The sequence below is a fragment of the Nicotiana tabacum genome, chromosome 18 (genome assembly GCF_000715075.1).
Source record: "Nicotiana tabacum cultivar K326 chromosome 18, ASM71507v2, whole genome shotgun sequence".
Taxonomy (NCBI): domain Eukaryota; kingdom Viridiplantae; phylum Streptophyta; class Magnoliopsida; order Solanales; family Solanaceae; genus Nicotiana; species Nicotiana tabacum.
Window position 1 is genome coordinate 146,394,365 of NC_134097.1, and position 17,311 is coordinate 146,411,675.

Here is a 17,311-nt window from a genome sequence, read left to right on the forward strand (position 1 = left end):
AAATTTCACGACCTTACCCAAAATAATGATACGCTAGTCGCTTTAGGCGCCTTTAACAATTTACTTTCTTAAACTCGGGTGCACATTTATGTGACCCAAATCCAAATCTCAACAGAGTCGAAATGTGTCGATAACCACGGGTATATTGATGTGACGTGGTTCGAGATACATTTTTCACAATGTTGTAATTCTCTGTTAAAATAATAATAATAATAATAATAATAATAATAATAATAATAATAATAATAATAATAATAATAATAATAATAATAATAATAATAATAATAATAATAATAATAATAATAATAATAAAAGCGGTAAAAAGTTTAAAGTTTGCACATAAGTTCATGATTGTATAAATCAGATAACCAAGCCGAATATGACAGTTGAGCGACCGTGCTAGAAGCACAGAACTCGGGAATGCCTCACACCTTCTCCCGGGTTAATAGAATTCCTTATCCGAATTTCTGGTGCGCAGACTGTTAAACAGAGTCAATATTTTCCTCGATTCGGGATTCAACCGGTGACTTGGGACACCATAAATCTCCAAGTGGCGACTCTGAAATAAATAAATAAATCCCGTTTCGATTGTCCTTTAATTGGAAAAAACTCCCTTCCGCGCCTCTTTGCAGGCGGCGCGGGCGAAAAAGGAGGTGTGACAGCTCTGGCGATTCTGCTGGGGAACGAACCCAGAATCTCTGGTTCAGGGTTCAGAATTCAAGCTTAGATAAATTGTTATATTTGGCTTTATCTGATTTTTACATGTTTGAGCCTAATGTGCTAAATGCTGCTTTTACCGCTTTGATATTATCTGAACTGTATATAAACTGTGCCGAAACCATTCTCTTCTTACCTCTGGGGATGTGCTTGTTGGTCGAGACTCCCTATTCTGTTACTGTCAATACCCGAAATTAAGAAAGAGGCCAGACAAGTTACTAAGCCGGATGGCCTTTTGGTTCCCGGTACGTAGCCCCCTCCTCGATTCGAGTTGTCCGCTCGGGTACACAGTCTAGAACATATACCCAGGATAAACCTAGTATAACAAAACCTCATGACCGGATCCCTAGTAGGAATGCTTATTTGCATCATGTTGCATTTGACTTAGGGGACTCAATACAGAGGTTAGGTCCGTCTAGGACAAGCAACCTGAAATGAAAAAGACCATCCTGTTGCATCCTGTTTGTTTTGCACATTTATTTGCTTCAGATCCGCATGCTGACCGGTTTCTGAAATCAGAAATTTTTGAAAAATTGTGAAAAAAAAAGAAAAAAAAATATAGTAGTGTAGGGAGATAACTACTTATTTTTTTTAGAAAAAAAATAAAACCAATATCCAAGTAGTGTCAAAACCCTGCCAAAATTTTGAATTTTTTTTTTAGTTTGATTTATTGGAAAAGAAAGGAGTATTGTTTACAAAGTTTAGTTTATATGCGGTGAACTACGCTGGTTTGATTCTCACCAGATGTGAGATACGTAGGCAGCCCTAATCGGGTCCAACCTCTCCTTTGCAAAAATAGCCAAAAAATGTCGAATTTTTGTCATAAATAAGTCGGGTAATGCCGCTCATGTCAAATATAGCCAAGTGTCCCCAAAAGGGACGCCGGAAGGCTGACTTTGCATAAACGACCACATTTGGTCATTCTTTTAGAATTTTGACCGGTTATCCACACAGCCTTAAATTCTTCGTCCCCGAGGCGCTAAAAGGCCGTGTTTGCAAAATCGGGTCTTTTATTCTAATTTGAAAAAAAAACAAGAAGAGAGTCATAAATAAGTTGGGTCACGCCGTTTTGTCAAAATTAGCCAAATGTTCCCAAACGGGACGCCGGAAGGCTGATTTTGCATAAACAGCCACCTTTAGTTATGTTTTGATTTTTGACCCTCACAGCCTTAAAATCTTCGTCCCTGAGGTGCTGAAAGGCCGTGTCTGCAAAACCAGGTCTTTTATTATTTGAAAAATAAGAAAATAGTCAGTGGTCAAGTGAATACCGTTTTGGTTTTTAGTTAAAATAAGTCGGCCCGGCTTCGGTGATGTCTTAAAACCGTTCTTGCCGAGATAGCCTTAGAGTATCTTTCAGTTGTCGAAGGGTTATTTTCGTAAAAGAACGAACAAGTTTGTGAAAAGTCGTAAAATAATCCTTCCCGGCCTTAAAATTCATGTGAAATTGAGAAGGGGCCAAAAACAACCATTTGGTTAAAATTGGCATATAGGGGAAGGAATCTGGCTGTTTGTTTTTGAGTTTGTAATTCTTTGATTAGAGTATGTGGGTTATTTGATTTTCGAGACCGTTTGTTGTCTTTTGTCAAAGTCTGTCACTATGGTCAGTTTTTAAACTTTTGTAATCAAGTTTGTTTTATTATGAAAATTAAAAATTCCAAAAAAAATGTTTTATTATTATTTATCTTTTATTGGTCCGAACTACGCAAGGTCTGATTCATGCGGGGATATGATATGTAGGCAATCTACATAAGGTTCGACCACCGCTAAAAAAGAAAAAAAAAGAAAGTGAATAAAAGAAAAGAAAAAAGAGAGGGAGAGAAAAAGAAAAAAAAAGAAAAAAGAGGGAATGAAGGGTTTCCGAAACACTTGAAAAAGGCACAAATAAAACAAGTCGGGAGGATGCATGCGGTAGGAGCAAAAACATGTTAGAAATGGTTAACTGCCTAAGAACATTGCATCCCCCAACGGGCAATTGCAATTTCTGTTAAAACTCTAACGCTAACAGGTTTGTTGTTTGTCCAATTCCAAACAGTTAGTTGTTAAAGCGTACTGGTACCATACCATTATCAAACAAGATCAAAAGGGCCTATACCAGAAAGCATGACTGGCTCAGAAAATAGTGTTGAGTCGGAAAGGACGGCACATCAGATGCTGAAGGAGGCGATGGCCAATATAGAAAAAATGAGATTGGAAATGAATGAAATGCAGCTAGTCATGGCTAAGGTGCAAAAGGGGCCCGAACCACTTGTCACTCCTACTTCCCCACCGGGACACACGCCGTAATACCCTTCCCCCGGCCCTTCAACAAGCTTCCCAAGCCACCACTACTATCAGGGGAGAGATGCCTATGATCCCCAAGCTCCGCCACCCAATCAAAACCCTCCACCACCAAATGTTCCTGTCTTTGTGGCACCTCCCCCAGCCACATTACAAAGATCGTCTAGTGAACCACTGTTCCAAGTTCACGACACCCAATATTTTCCTCCTGAACCCACTTTTAAAGCTCCTGAGCCATACACATATACACCCTAATTTGGGATCCCAGATGAAGCTGAGAAACCGGTTAAGAACATAGAACATGAGGAGGTGATTCGAAAGGTCAAAAGCCTGGAGCAATCCTTCAGGAACATGCACAGGTTAGGCCACCAGTTCAGCGTGGCCTACAAGGATCTATGCCCTTTCCCTGACGTCCAATTGCCGGCAGGGTTCAAGATGCCCAAGTTCGATTTATACGAAGGGCATGGCGATCCTGTGGCATATCTACGGGGTTTTGTAGCAAGATGAGAGGAGATGGTGGCAAAGACGAGCTGCTGATAGCTTACTTTGGCCAAAGCCTAAGTGGGTCAGCACTGGAATGGTATACAAGACAAGATCCGAGCAGGTGGTACACCTGGGACGATCTAGCACAGGCTTTCGCAGGTCACTTCCAGTACAACCTTGAGATAATCCCTGACCGTCTCACATTGCTAAAGTTTGAGAACAATCCCGGGGAGAGCTTTCGGGAATTTGGGTTCCGGTGGAGAGAACAGGCAGCCAAAGTTGATCCTCCAATGAGGGAAAACGAAATGGTGGACTATTTTCTGCAAACTCTAGAGCCAACATACTTTGGTCACTTGGTGACGTCAGTTGGCAAATCCTTCAATGAAGTAGTGAAAATGGGAGTTATGATAGAAGAGGGACTTAAGTCCAATAAGATCCAGAGTTACTCGGCAATCAAGGCAACGACTCAGGCCATTCAGAGCGGCACGGGAGGTGCGCTTGGAAAGAAAAAGAGAGAAGAGGTCGCGACAATAGAGGCAGGCAACTGGTCTAGATCGAGAGGTCCTTCCCCTCGCTACCAACCCAGACCCCATCACCCAAACTACCCTCACACTCCAAATTACCCTCCACAACCTTACTACCCCCCACAAGAACCACACTTCTCCGTACACCAAGCCCAGACATACACTCAGCCTCCGGCTCGCCCGTAATGGTGCGCGTCGGCTCCACAAAATACATACCCACCTCCACAAAACACCTATCCGCCGCCAAGGGCCTACAGGAACCTTCCAGGGGCAGGTTTCCGGGGAAATCAGGCTTTCAAAAATGAAAGAATACAGAGAACATTCACTGAGTTGGGAGAAACCTATACTGTCGTGTTCCACAAATTGAGGCAGTTAGGCTTGTTGAGTCCTGTTGAGCCCAGATTGCCAAATCCCTTTCCCAAAAATATGGACCACTCGGTAAGCTGTGATTATTGTTTGGGGGATCCCGGACATGATACCGAGAAATGTTGGAAGTTGAAACAAGCAGTGCAAAATCTTATTGACACCAACAGGATTGAGGTTCAGACACCAGAGGCACCCAACATCAATCAGAACCCGTTGCCGGCACACCATGAAACCCACATGATCGAGCTAGTGCACGAAGGAGGAGAGCTAAAGAAACCCTCACAAACAGTGATGATGATCTGTGCCGGTTCAAAGAAAAGTCGACCAATGGAAAAGCGGTGGCATAGTTGGAAAAAGTAGATGACAAGCTAGTTATGGTATTGGGAAAAGGGTCCATTGGGGCAGATGTACAGTTTGTGGGGCTGAAAGCAAAAATCAACAATTGAATGGCTACTCCTCTTCCTATCCGAAGGGAGTCTTGGTAGTGGGCTCTGATTTTCTTTCTTGTTGTCTGGATTATTCCAGGGTTGTAATCAAGATTTCTTTTTGTGCTCGCCAAAGTGTGAAACCTTGCTATCCCGTATTTTAATAAAGTGAAAGTTTTTTTTCTTCATTCCTTATTTTGTTTTAATTTTTCTTCTTCTTTTTCTCTTCTGAACAGTTCTCTTTATACTGGTTCTAATGACATGGCATGTGCGACGGATCTTCAACCTAGTCTAAAAAAATCAATCTGATTTCGAACTTATAGTACAAGATTGTGATGATGAGTCGGAATACGATGAGGATGAAGCCTTCGAAGAAATTAACAGAGAGTTGAGCCAATTTGAAAAGAAAAAAAACCAACTCAAATGACACAGAAGTCGTCAATCTAAGGGATGCGGATGATATCAGGGAAGCTAAGATAAGAGTCCACATTGAACCAAACATCAGGGAAAAACTAATCAAAGCACTTATTGAATTCAAAAACATTTTGCATAGTCATACGACGACATGCCGGGTTTAAGCACCAATCTAGTGGTTCACAAATTACCCACTGACCCGACATTTCCTCCCGTCGAGCAAAATTGAGGAAGTTCAAAACCGACATGAATGTGAAGATTAAGGAAGAAGTAACCAAATAGCTGAATGCTAAGGTTATTCGGGTCGCTCCATATCCTGATTGGTTGGCTAATGTGGTGCCAGGGCCAAAAAAAGATGGAAAACTCAGGGTGTGTGTTGATTATCGCAATCTGAACAAAGCAAGCCCAATGGCGCTTTATGTTTAACAGATATCGAAGGGAAATGCATCGACATGGCTATCAATTCTGACGCAGTTAAGAGATATTATGTATGATTTCTTGTAATTGTAATTGTTGTTTGTTTGTACTTATCATTTATCGGAGAATGAAATGACGGAGGCAATTCTTTCTTCTATCCAAACACTTTAACATTTGCTTCCCCTTTTGAGCCTTATTTATTCTTTCATAGCCATCTTTTTGGAATCAGTAATGAAAATAAAAGAAAAAGAAAAAAAAATAATGATAATAAAGACAAAAGAAAAGTCACAAGAAAAAAAAAACAAAGGAATTGGGAACTACGTTTGACTTGATTCTTCAAAGAAGGATACGTAGGCGTCTCACGGCTCGGTCATAGTGTAACAAAAAATAAAAATCCCCCAAGCAAGAAAAACTGGGGCAGAAGTTTGTGTTTATAATTTTGGGAAAGAAAGTTGATTCCAAGAGTTGTAGTGTTTTACCCATCAAAATTATTTTGAACCTCTTGTTACCTCTTTTCTTTTAACCATACACAAAAACCCATATTGATGTCCAAAAAAGACCTCCCGATCAGTATCCGAGAAGTGCTAAATCAATGCAAATGGAAGTTGGGAAAAACACTTTGATCCCCAGCAAAGAAGAAGATCATAAGCTGGAAATGAATTGATAGCCGAAAGAATCCCCAGCAGAGAGAGTCATATCGACAGCACTCCAATCCCCAGCTGAAAAATAAAATAAAATGAGAGAGTCTTATCGGTGAAAACCTTCACGAGCACCATAAGGCGACGAAAGATGAGAGAAATAAAATGAGAGAGTTTTATCGGTGAAAACCTTCACAGGCACCATAAGACGACGGGAGTTGAGAGAAACGAGAGAGTATTATTAGTGAAAACCCCTCGAAGGGCACTATGAGGCGACAAGACAAGATTGGCGGAAAGGATCCACATTTGGCAAAGAGTTGAGTGCCTGTTTATCCCCAGCAACATGAGGCCGTCCGAAAGGTTGATTGATACAAATAGACTGGGTTGATTAATCCGGAATGCGCGACATGATCATTGGGATCGGTTGTATCATTCAGATACGTTCTTTTCTTTCCTTTTCCCCAGCATTTGTTCAGAAAGACTTCTTCTTTTTCTATTTTTTGAGATCATCACTTTTTCATTTCTTGGTTTAAAGACTTTACCTCCCCAGCAGTTTGTTTTTGAAAAGGATTTTCAGAGCTTACTACCAGTTGCCAAAATGATGCAAAGCAAAATGCGAATAGGACAGGCCAAAGATAAGGCGATAAAGCGAAAAGAAGTTGGTCGCAAGACCAAATGATGAATGGGTCTAGATCCCAAGAGGACCAAATTTCCAGGGGAAGTTGGAGAAAAACAGGAAAACAACAGTTGAGAAAATTGTGGACCTAATTCCAAGAGGGCCCCCAGCAGATCATCGGGATGTAGGAGCATCCCCGACAGATTTTCGACCAAGTTCCAAGAGGGTCGGACAACACAGAGTGGGGAAGGAAGAAAAGGAAAATTCATCCCCAGCAAAATAATCCCTAGCAAGTTTTGATAGCGTAATGAAACACAGAGCAGGGAAGGGAGAAAGGGAAAAACCATCCCCAGCAGGAGTGGCATGACCACTCACCATGTTTTAAAACTAACAAATTTTCTTTGATTTGAAGCAGGAAAAGGAAATCTTATTAATGGCGAAAAAACATGCCACAAGGAAAAGCACCAAAACTGGGGCAGAAAATTTTCTGCCATTGTCGAAAATTTTCTCGGAGGAACGAGGAAATCAATTCAAATTTTAAAGGATATTTTGGGTTCATCCGCCCTCGAATAGGATATTTTGGGTTCATCCGCCCTCGAATAGGATATTTTGGGTTCATCCGCCCTCGAATAGGATATTTTGTGTTCATCCGCCCTCGAATAGGATATTTTGGGTTCATCCGCCCTCGAATAGGGTATTTTGGGTTCATCCGCCCTCGAATAGGATATTTTGGGTTCATCCGCCCTTGAATAGGATATTTTGGGTTCATCCGCCCTCGAATAGGATATTTTGGGTTCATCCGCCCTCGAATAGGATATGATGGGTCTATCCGCCCTCGAATAGGATATTGAATTTAATCCTTCCTCAAAAGGACATTTAATTGGTCTCGACCCGAGTGGTCCTGCTTGTATAAATATTGCCAAAATATATATTTCCATAAATCATTGCCAAATGATTTATTTTTCAAAGTTGCTGAAGAAGTCAGGAGCCCGCTTGGAGAATGGAGGCTGAATTATTGTTATGTTGTTGTTGAAGCCAGGAGCCCGCCTGTAGAACGGAGGTTGTTATATTTTTAAGTTGAAGAAGTCAGGATCCTGCCTGAAGAATGGAGGTTGTGTCATCTTTCAGAAGTCAATAATGAGGAGGGTTACAACAAAGAATCCCCAGCATAACAAGCTTTAATAAAGGGAGCAGTATCCCCAGCAGACCGAACAAAATGATGACACTTGTAAAAGCAAAAGGCCAGTGTCATCCCCAGCAGTTTTCGAAAGAAAGGCACCAGAGGAAACACAAGCCGACAAGAAAGCAAAGCAACCAGAGCGCGTGGATGATAGATAAGATTTTGTAATTCATAGACTATAGTTTAGTCTAGCTTCTTGTTTTCTTTTGGCACGGTGTAATAAGGAGATCGAAAAGCAGTAGCAACAACATGCAGCAACAGTAACGACAAAATTGTAGTTCCATGGTAGTCCCAGCTACCAAAACATCCCGAACTACATTAACCTGATTCCCTTCTAGCCAGGGATATGTAGGAAACCTTTGAAGGAAAGGTTCGGTTAAATATTTTTCAAAAAAATGCTTCACACGGAGTACTCGGATGGGCAAAAATCGCTCACTTTATCTTTGCACGAAAACCCTTCGTGTTTTCGGACAAAGAGGGACAACTGTGAGCACATAATTTTTGTCCTATATGAGAATTACTCCCAAAAAGTTCAAAATAAAACAATTTTCCTTAGTGTGCAATTTTGAGGATTTTGTGGCATTTTTTTGATAATTATTTGTATTTGTCCATGCATGTTTATTTGTTAAATTAATAAAAAAATACAAAAATATGTCGCATTTGTATTTAGGATTTGATTCTACAATTAGGAGCAATTAAGTTTGTTTTACAAGAACAAAAAATCATAAAAATAATGTACGTTGCATTATTAACATTTAATGTCCAAATTGTGTGATTTTATCGTAATTGTTATTTAATTGTGTGTTAATTGTTATTAAGAATTAATTTGCACTTTTATAAATTAATTTAGTTCTATAGGATAATTTAAGATTTTTTAGAATTTAGTTTTAGTTTAAGAAAAAATAAAAGAAGAAAAAAATGCATTGGAAATAAGAAGAAAATCGGATTGGGCCACCTTTTAATTTAAATCAACCAGGCCCAAACCAAATAACCCCCACCGGATCGACCCGCCCCAGCCCGCCCCATAACCCAAACTAATCCCAACCCCCCATTTTTCACTCTTCATTTCCCCAAACCCTCAAACACCTACCCGCCCCCCTCTTCTTCTCCTTCCAAACCCTCCTCCTATGGCTGCCCTCGCTGCTTCTTCTTCTTCGTCAGCTCCCATGGCTGCCCCTTCCTCCTTCATCTTCTTCTACTTCGCCAACTCCAGCTCCAAACGACCTCGCCATCCCATGGTTGCCCTCGCTGCTTCTGCCCTCACCACCATTTGCGTCCACTACGATCACCCCAGCTCCACCATGTTCACCACTGTCCAGCCCCCCTTCCCCGTTGCCGCTGAGCAACCACCAGCCCACGACCATAGCTTCAGCTCCCTATCCATCATCGTGCCACCCTAAACACCAACAACGAGCCACGTTTGACCACCACCAGAAAACCTACATTAACGTCGCCACATGAAGCTCGAAACTATCTGAAAAACCAGCCACCCAGCTCACCGGAATCAACCAGCAAACCCCTCCCTCTCTTCATCTTCTTCTTCGTTCCACCTGAAACCCCAGCGAGCTCCATCTCCGCACAACCCCTACGGGCTGCCCAGCGCCCCACTGCTGCGTTCTTGCTCGTCGAGCAACCTAGCTCACTCGTGCATCGACCAGTCACGACCCTCATCGCCCACCAGCAGCTGAGCAGCTCACGTTAACCATCGTCGAGGTCGTCCACCAGCAACAGCTTCATCTCACGTCGAGGTCGTTGGCAGTCTTGGTTCGAGTTTTTCGTTTCCGTTCAAGTTCGTTGTTGTTCATTTTCGGTTAGTTAGTTTAAGTTTCATTTCTGTCGGTATTTTGTTTGATATTCTCGGATATGAAATCAATATATGTTTAATTCTTTTCTTGTTCGTCGTTTATCATTTTTTGATAATTTCTTCAGATTGTTTTATGTTTTTGTTTAGTTTTAATATAGAAGGGTGTTAGTTTAATCGTTTGAATTATTCATCTTTGTTATTTAATTTAGATTTAATTCGTGTTCATTTTTTGTTTGAAGTTCGTTTTTAATCTAGTGATTTAATGTGAGTTTATGTTTTGGTTTTTAATTTTTTGATTTAGTTTGAATCATTCATCTTTGTTATAATGTTGTTGGATTTAATTTGAAGATCAATTGATTATTGAGTTTAGTGATTTGAAACTGTTTATTTGTTTTGTTTAAGTTTAATTTGAATTTGAGCTCAATGATTTGAATATACTTGTTTGTTATTGTTGTTGAATCTGAAAGTAGGTTTGTTGTTAAAAAATATTGTTCAATCAAAATAATTCCAGCTGTTTCTTTGTCGTTCATCATTTAGTTTGAATTTGTTGATTGAATTTGATTAGGAATTGGTTATAGCTGCTGTATTTTGGTTAGAATTGATTAGGTGAATTGGTTATAGTTGATGGGGGTAGAATGGTAAATTGCAGTATTTTCAAGGGTAGAATGGTAATTTCAGTAATTTCAGAGGGGTATTTTTGGAATTGAAAATTTGAACAATTATTTAATCTGAGTGTTCCGTCCACTAGGTACTAATAATATTAAATTAATATATTTTTTAATATGTAGTGGGGGACAAGACATAATGGTGGGGAATTAATACATTGTTTAATATAGTGGGGGACAAAGCATGCGGTAGTGGGGAATAATGGAATTAAATAAAGAAAAGATATGTGTTAGTGGGAACTAATATATTTGTTTAATATAGTGGGGGATAAAACATTAAGTAGTGGAACTTAAAGGGGATGGGTGGAAGATGGTGGGATTTTAATTTTAAATGCTTGAAGTTTGGCTATAAATAAGGGGTCTGGATATTGGGAAGAAGAGGATTCCGAAAAAATATTGAAAGGGGATAGGGGATTGGCTGAATATTGAGAAAACATTTCGAAGGAGATTCGAAAGATAGAGTAGTATACACCCGATATACAATCTGCATACACTGGATATACAGAGGGGTCAAGATTTAAGGGTTAAACATTAACTGGTCTTTCAATCTAAAAAAGATTTACTTTGTTTCTGCCAGTTGATTGTTGTTGGTGTTTCGGGATTTTCATTTGATTTGTTTCCTTGAGTTTGGTTGGTTATTTGCTACTACTTCACTGGTTGTTGCTGGATTTCTGCTCGGTTTTTTTAAATCTGTTGCTGGGTGTTGCTGTTGTTGTATGCTACTGCATTCCTGTTGATCTTCCTTTTCTTTTACTTCCAATATCAGGTACACAATTGACACGCTGGTTACTGTAAACTGAAACATGAAGCATGAATATGAAATAAAGAGCTGAAGTTCTGAATTTATCTTAGTTATATTCTGAATTTTATTTGTATATATACATTATTTAGCTTCCTCTAATCAGAATCATGTAGTTGTTTAATATATATAATGGAACATCTGACAGTAGCTTAGTGGACGAACTGTCTATGTATTGCCTAAAAAATAAATAAATGGTGTAGTAACTCTGTCCAGTTAGTTCGCTATTGTTGGATGATTATCATGTCTCAAAAAGCATGTTAGCTGATTTAGACTATTCTTAAACATTCAACAGTTAGCTCATTAAACAAATAGACCGTTTCGGAACTTGTAGGAATATTGTTTAGCTAGATATTATTGGTTAATTTCAGCATGTAAATGGTCTAGGATTAAAATTAGATTGCCAAGTTTTTTTTTTAATTTGACAAACTGTGAGCATGCCTAGTATAATGTAACTAGGTAGTACCATGTGAATGAGATGGCCCAGGTCCAGTTTTGTGCCATACACGGTGAACCTGGGCCCACGTTGGCCAACGGGCTGTCCATATTGTGTTTACATTCTGATTTAACAAATTGCGTTCGGAACCCGACTATAACAACTCGTAAGCATGTAAATAAATTAGGACCTTTTCTCTTTCATTTTTAGAGACAAATTTAATAGAAAAAATGTAGGCATTTTAGGATTATCCTTTTAAAATAAAATGAGATGAGCCTCACCTAATAAAACGCACAAGTTGCGGGGCCCTCAAAAAATGGTTAATAATTGTATAGACTTCGGGATCGGTCGTTTAGCAAATTTTACGGCCTTACCCAAAATAATGATACGCTAGTCGCTTTAGGCGCCTTTAACAATTTACTTTCTTAAACTCGGGTGCACATTTATGTGACCCAAACCCAAATCTCAACAGAGTCGAAATGTGTCGATAATCACGGGTACATTGATGTGACGTGGTTCGAGATACGTTTTTTCACAATGTTGTAATTCTCTGTTAAAATAATAATAATAATAATAATAATAATAATAATAATAATAATAATAATAATAATAATAAAAGCGGTAAAAAGTTTAAAGTTTGCACATAAGTTCATGATTGTATAAAATCAGATAACCAAGCCGAATATGACAGTTGAGCGACCATGTTAGAACCACAGAACTCGGGAATGCCTAACACCTTCTCCCGGGTTAACAAAATTCCTTATCCGAATTTCTAATGCGCAAATTGTTAAACAGAGTCAATATTTTCCTCGATTCGGGATTCAACCGGTGACTTGGGACACCATAAATCTCTCAAGTGGCGACTTTGAAATAAATCCCGTTTCAATTGTCCTTTAATTGGAAAAAACTCCCTTCCGCGCCCCTTTGCAGGCGGCGCAGGCGAAAAAGGAGGTGTGACAAATACAGTTCAAGTTTTGGCAATAAGGCGCCCACCTGGAGAGAACGGGAATACAGTTCAAGTTTTGGCAATCAGGCGCCCACTTGGAGAGCATGGGAATACAGTTCAAGTTTTGGCAATCTGGCGCCCACCTGGAGAGCACGAGAATAAAAGTCAAGTTTTGGTAATCAGGCGCCCACCTAGAGAGCACGGGAATACATTTCAAGTTTTGGCAATCAGGCACCTACCTGGAGAGCACGGGAATACAGTTCAAGTTTTGGCAATCAGGTGCCTACCTGCAGAGCATGGGAATATAGGTCAAGTTTTGGCAATCAGGCGCCCACCTGGAGAGCACGGGAATACAGTTCAAGTTCAGCAATCAGGCGTCCACCTGGAGAGCACGGGAATACAGTTCAAGTTTTGGCAATCAGGCGCCCACTTGGAGAGCACAGGAATACAGTTCAAGTTTTGGCAATCAGGCGCCCACCTGGAGAGCATGGGAATACAGTTCAAGTTTTGGCAATCAGGCGCACACCCAGAGAGCACGGGAATACAGTTCAAGTTTTGGCAATCAGGCTCCCACCTGGAGAGAACGGGAATATAGTTAAAGTTTTGGCAATCAGGGGCCCACCTGGAGAGCAGGGGAATACAGTTCAAGTTCAGCAATCAGGCGCCCACCTGGAGAGCACGGGAATGTAGTTCAAGTTTTGGCAATCAGACGCCCACCTGGAAAGTAAGGGAACACAGTTCAAGTTCAGTAATCAGGCGCCCACCTGGAGAAAAGGAAAGCATCTCAGATTATAATTCGAGTTCATCAATCAGGCGCCCACCTGAAGAAAAGGGAAAGCATTTCAGATCACAATTCAAGTCGGCAACAAGGGAACTTCACCCGGGGAATACAAGTCAAAAGGCAACGGGAATCACAAGATCAAGTTTGAAGATACAGATAGGATTTTTGTAATGCATAGATCATAGTTTAGTCTAACTTCTTTTGTTTTGTCATGGTATAAGGAGTTCAGTAAGAAGTAGCAGCAGCAGCATCAGCAACAGTGAAATCACAGCTTCATGGTAGTCCCAGCTACCGAAACTTCCCGAACTACACTGACCTGATTCCTTTATAGCCAAGGATATGTAGGCAACCTCGGAAGCAGGGTGCAGTCAAATCTTTCAAAAAATGCTTCCAATGGAGTATTCAAATGGGCAAAATAGCTCGTATCCGCTCACTTTATCTTTGCACGAAAACCCTTCGGGTTTCCGAGTAAAGAGGGGCAGCTGTGAGCACGTGATTTTTGCCCTACATGAAAATAACTCCTAAAAATAGACCAAAAATAATTTTTATTGATTTTAGGAATTTTTCTTTATTTATTTGCATTTCATGCATTTTTAATATTTTTAAATCATAGAAAAAAATCCTAAAAATTGTCATTTTTACATATTTAACTTGTAGTCTTTTAAATTTACATTTTTCTTTAGTTTTAAGTTAATTAGTTGTTTTAATGTTAAAAATAAATAAATAATTTTAATTTCTACAAAAATAGATTAATTAATTAAAAAAAAGAAAAAGGAGAAAAGGAAATTAGGAAGAATGTATTTTTGGTCTTGTTTCTTTTAAAATTGGGCCAATTCCTAAAGGCCCAAATCAATTCTAAACCCCAACCCAATTCCAATACCAATACCCATTTGACCCATTACCCCTTTTGTTCATTTTTTATACCCTAATCCATCACATAAAAGGGGAGCTAAGGCACAAAAGAGATCAGATTTGGGGAGACCTAAAAAAGATCCCAGACAAAAGGCAGCGCCGCAGAGAAGGAGATCCCCCTTTTTCTTCAATACCCAAAACACGCTGTTGCTTCTTCATCTCACAACCAATACAAGATGATCAGATCCCTTACCCCTTAGAGATACAGAGAAACGGCGCCCCAGGTCATCTTCTTCGGCTTGATTTCTCTAAAAAACCAACATCCTCCCCTTCTTTTCTTCTTTCCTTCACTCACCTTTCATTCATGATTGACACACGCGAAATGCACAAATGGCTGAAACAAAGCTAAAACAAAAACACAAATGAAGATCTGAAAATCAGAAATCTTCAAAACTAAAGAAAAGTTCAAAAAAAAAGAGAAGAAGAGCCGATAGTTGTTTTCAAGTTTAACGGGTTTGCTGCACATTTCCTGGGTAAAAGCTTTTGAATCGAAGAAACTACTGTGTGCTGCTGGTTCACTGCATTGCCGAGATCCAGATTCATTTCTTATCATTGTTTCTTTTTTACTCTATTGGAGCAAGGTACATTTCCTCGATTTTGACTCTGTAATTTGATTTGGACCACTTGTTGTTTTTTATGAGAAAGGATTTCAGAAACTACATGTTCTTATCTGTTGAACAAGTGATTACAATTATTGATTTACATGTCTTGTCTATTTGAATATAAAATTGGATTTAGATACTGCCATAACATTTGGGACCCGAGTCGTAAACTTGTTTGAGCTAACAATGCCATGAAGCTTGTAGTTGTTTGTTCATTGGTATGTTTAAAAATATTTTTCAAAGTGAATTGCAAATCTGTTTTTAATTTTTTTTTTTGGATTGTTCAAATATTCAGTATGCACGGATTTCTCTTTGGGGTAATTGAAACAGTTAATTATGGAATTTTGCTTTTATCACAATTTTATGTACTAATTTAGCTCTGTAATTCTGCTTGTGATCAGTGTGTTGATGACCAAGAATAGTTTGTGGTTATTTCCAATTGGTAATAATGTGTAAGAGTTATATGAAAAAATAGTAAGGTTTAGATGGCAGGAAAAGCTCGTTGGTTTGAATAGTGTTAATATCAAATCTCTTTCAAATTGATGTAATTAGACGTACTAGATTGAATTGTAGTCTTTTATCATTTTTTTGTTAACTAACTGTAATTGTTTGATTATTGAATTACCTCCAATGCGTATATGCAACTCTAATTACTTGAATAAGTAATTGTTAAGAAATTAATTTTATTAGTATTGTATTTTTTTTTTCGCTTTCTTGAGGCACGTACGTAATATGCGGCTACCAGCTCCATGACTAATGTTTAATGTAACATCAATTATGATTGACCAAGCTTATCGAAAAACTACTTACATAAGCTTAAAATTAATGAACTAAAGTTTTTTAAAAAAAACTAATTGATAGTTTTGATCGGATTGTTGAAAGCTTTAATGGAATCGTCGTGTGACTATCACAAGTTCAAGACATGAAAATAGTTTCCAATAAAAATACAACGTAAGACTGCATACATGAGACTCAATGTAGTCTAGCCTTTTCTCGGACCCTGTGTATCGCGAAAACTTAATGCACTTAATTGCCATTTCTTTTTGTTGAAAGCTTTGACATAAAAATCCATAAGTTGCAGCCGGCCATGGTAGTATTGTAAAGTGAAACGAATAGGTAGTTAATATTAAAGAATGTTTATAAATAATGATAAGTATGGAGTAAACACGCCAAATTAATTAAATGATAAGTAATAAGATTTTGACTAAACTAGTAATAAATACTGTTACCCTCGACAAGCATCTGTTACCCTCGACAAGCTTGTGCCCTTGCTGGGCACAGACTAATTGTCTTCTTTCGACTGTTTCAAGAATCTTTAATGTGTTACTATCCAAATAAAAAAAATAAAATATAAATGCAAGTACGTATGCGTTTCCACAATATTGACTATGAATTTAAAAAATGAAAAAGGTTCAAATATGCCTTTGAATTATACGAAATGGAGCGAATTTGCCTTTGTTCATTTTTTTAATTCTTAGCCAAATATGATCTCATATGGGGCCGTTTAAAATAAGGGCGTATTTGAAGAAAGTATTGGATGGTATACACATATGCCAAAATATTAACGATAGGTAAATTCTCTTTTTCACGCATAGTTCAATGACATATTTGGACCCTTTATGTTTTTAGAAAAAGGGGGTAATTGAAGTTGAAGTTATAAAAGTTGTGGAGCAGATCGTTAAATTGTAACTCTTTTGCTAGGGATTTATGATGTTCAGAGTCGTAAGAAATGTCCTAAGTTTTAATTTATTAAACATTTAAAACTTTAAGGGTGTATTGCACATTTTTATAAGTTCTTTTAAGCAAAGGCCATCGGTGTAAAAAAAAAAAAAAAAAAAAAAGGAAAAACTTACACAAATGTCCCAAATAAGTCTCAACTTACCAACCTCTAACTATTAGTTATAGATTTACCAAAACTAGTCAAGTACATATAAAAATTGAAAAACCAAATAAATAAGATTCTTTCTCTCAAAGAATCACATGCAAAAATCACCTTCCATATTTTTAAGCGTGATTAGCAACATTAGATGCAAGACGGAAAGGAAATTTCATGGATGAGGTAGCAAATAGGGTGACGAAATACAAAAAATATATATATATATAATATTCCAAAAATCTAAGCAAAAAAGGAACTTTTTCGATGGGTATAGTTGAAATTCATTGAAAATATATACATAAGTCAGTATACAAAATTTGAGGAAATTTGGAGGTGATTTGGACTGGTTTTGTATCAAAATTCGTAATTAAATCGAGTTCAAAAAATTCTTCTGTGACACATGTATCAAACATGTATCACACATATATCTCAC

The 17,311-nt window shown here is 38.5% G+C and overlaps 1 long non-coding RNA gene across 1 annotated transcript; it reads left to right on the forward strand.

The window, feature by feature from the left end:
• Positions 1–14,442: 14,442 nt before the first annotated feature.
• Positions 14,443–15,665, forward strand: LOC107761297 (uncharacterized). The gene is made up of 2 exons (XR_001642557.2): positions 14,443–14,981; positions 15,404–15,665. It is a non-coding gene; the product is annotated as an uncharacterized LOC107761297 (long non-coding RNA).
• Positions 15,666–17,311: the final 1,646 nt, after the last annotated feature.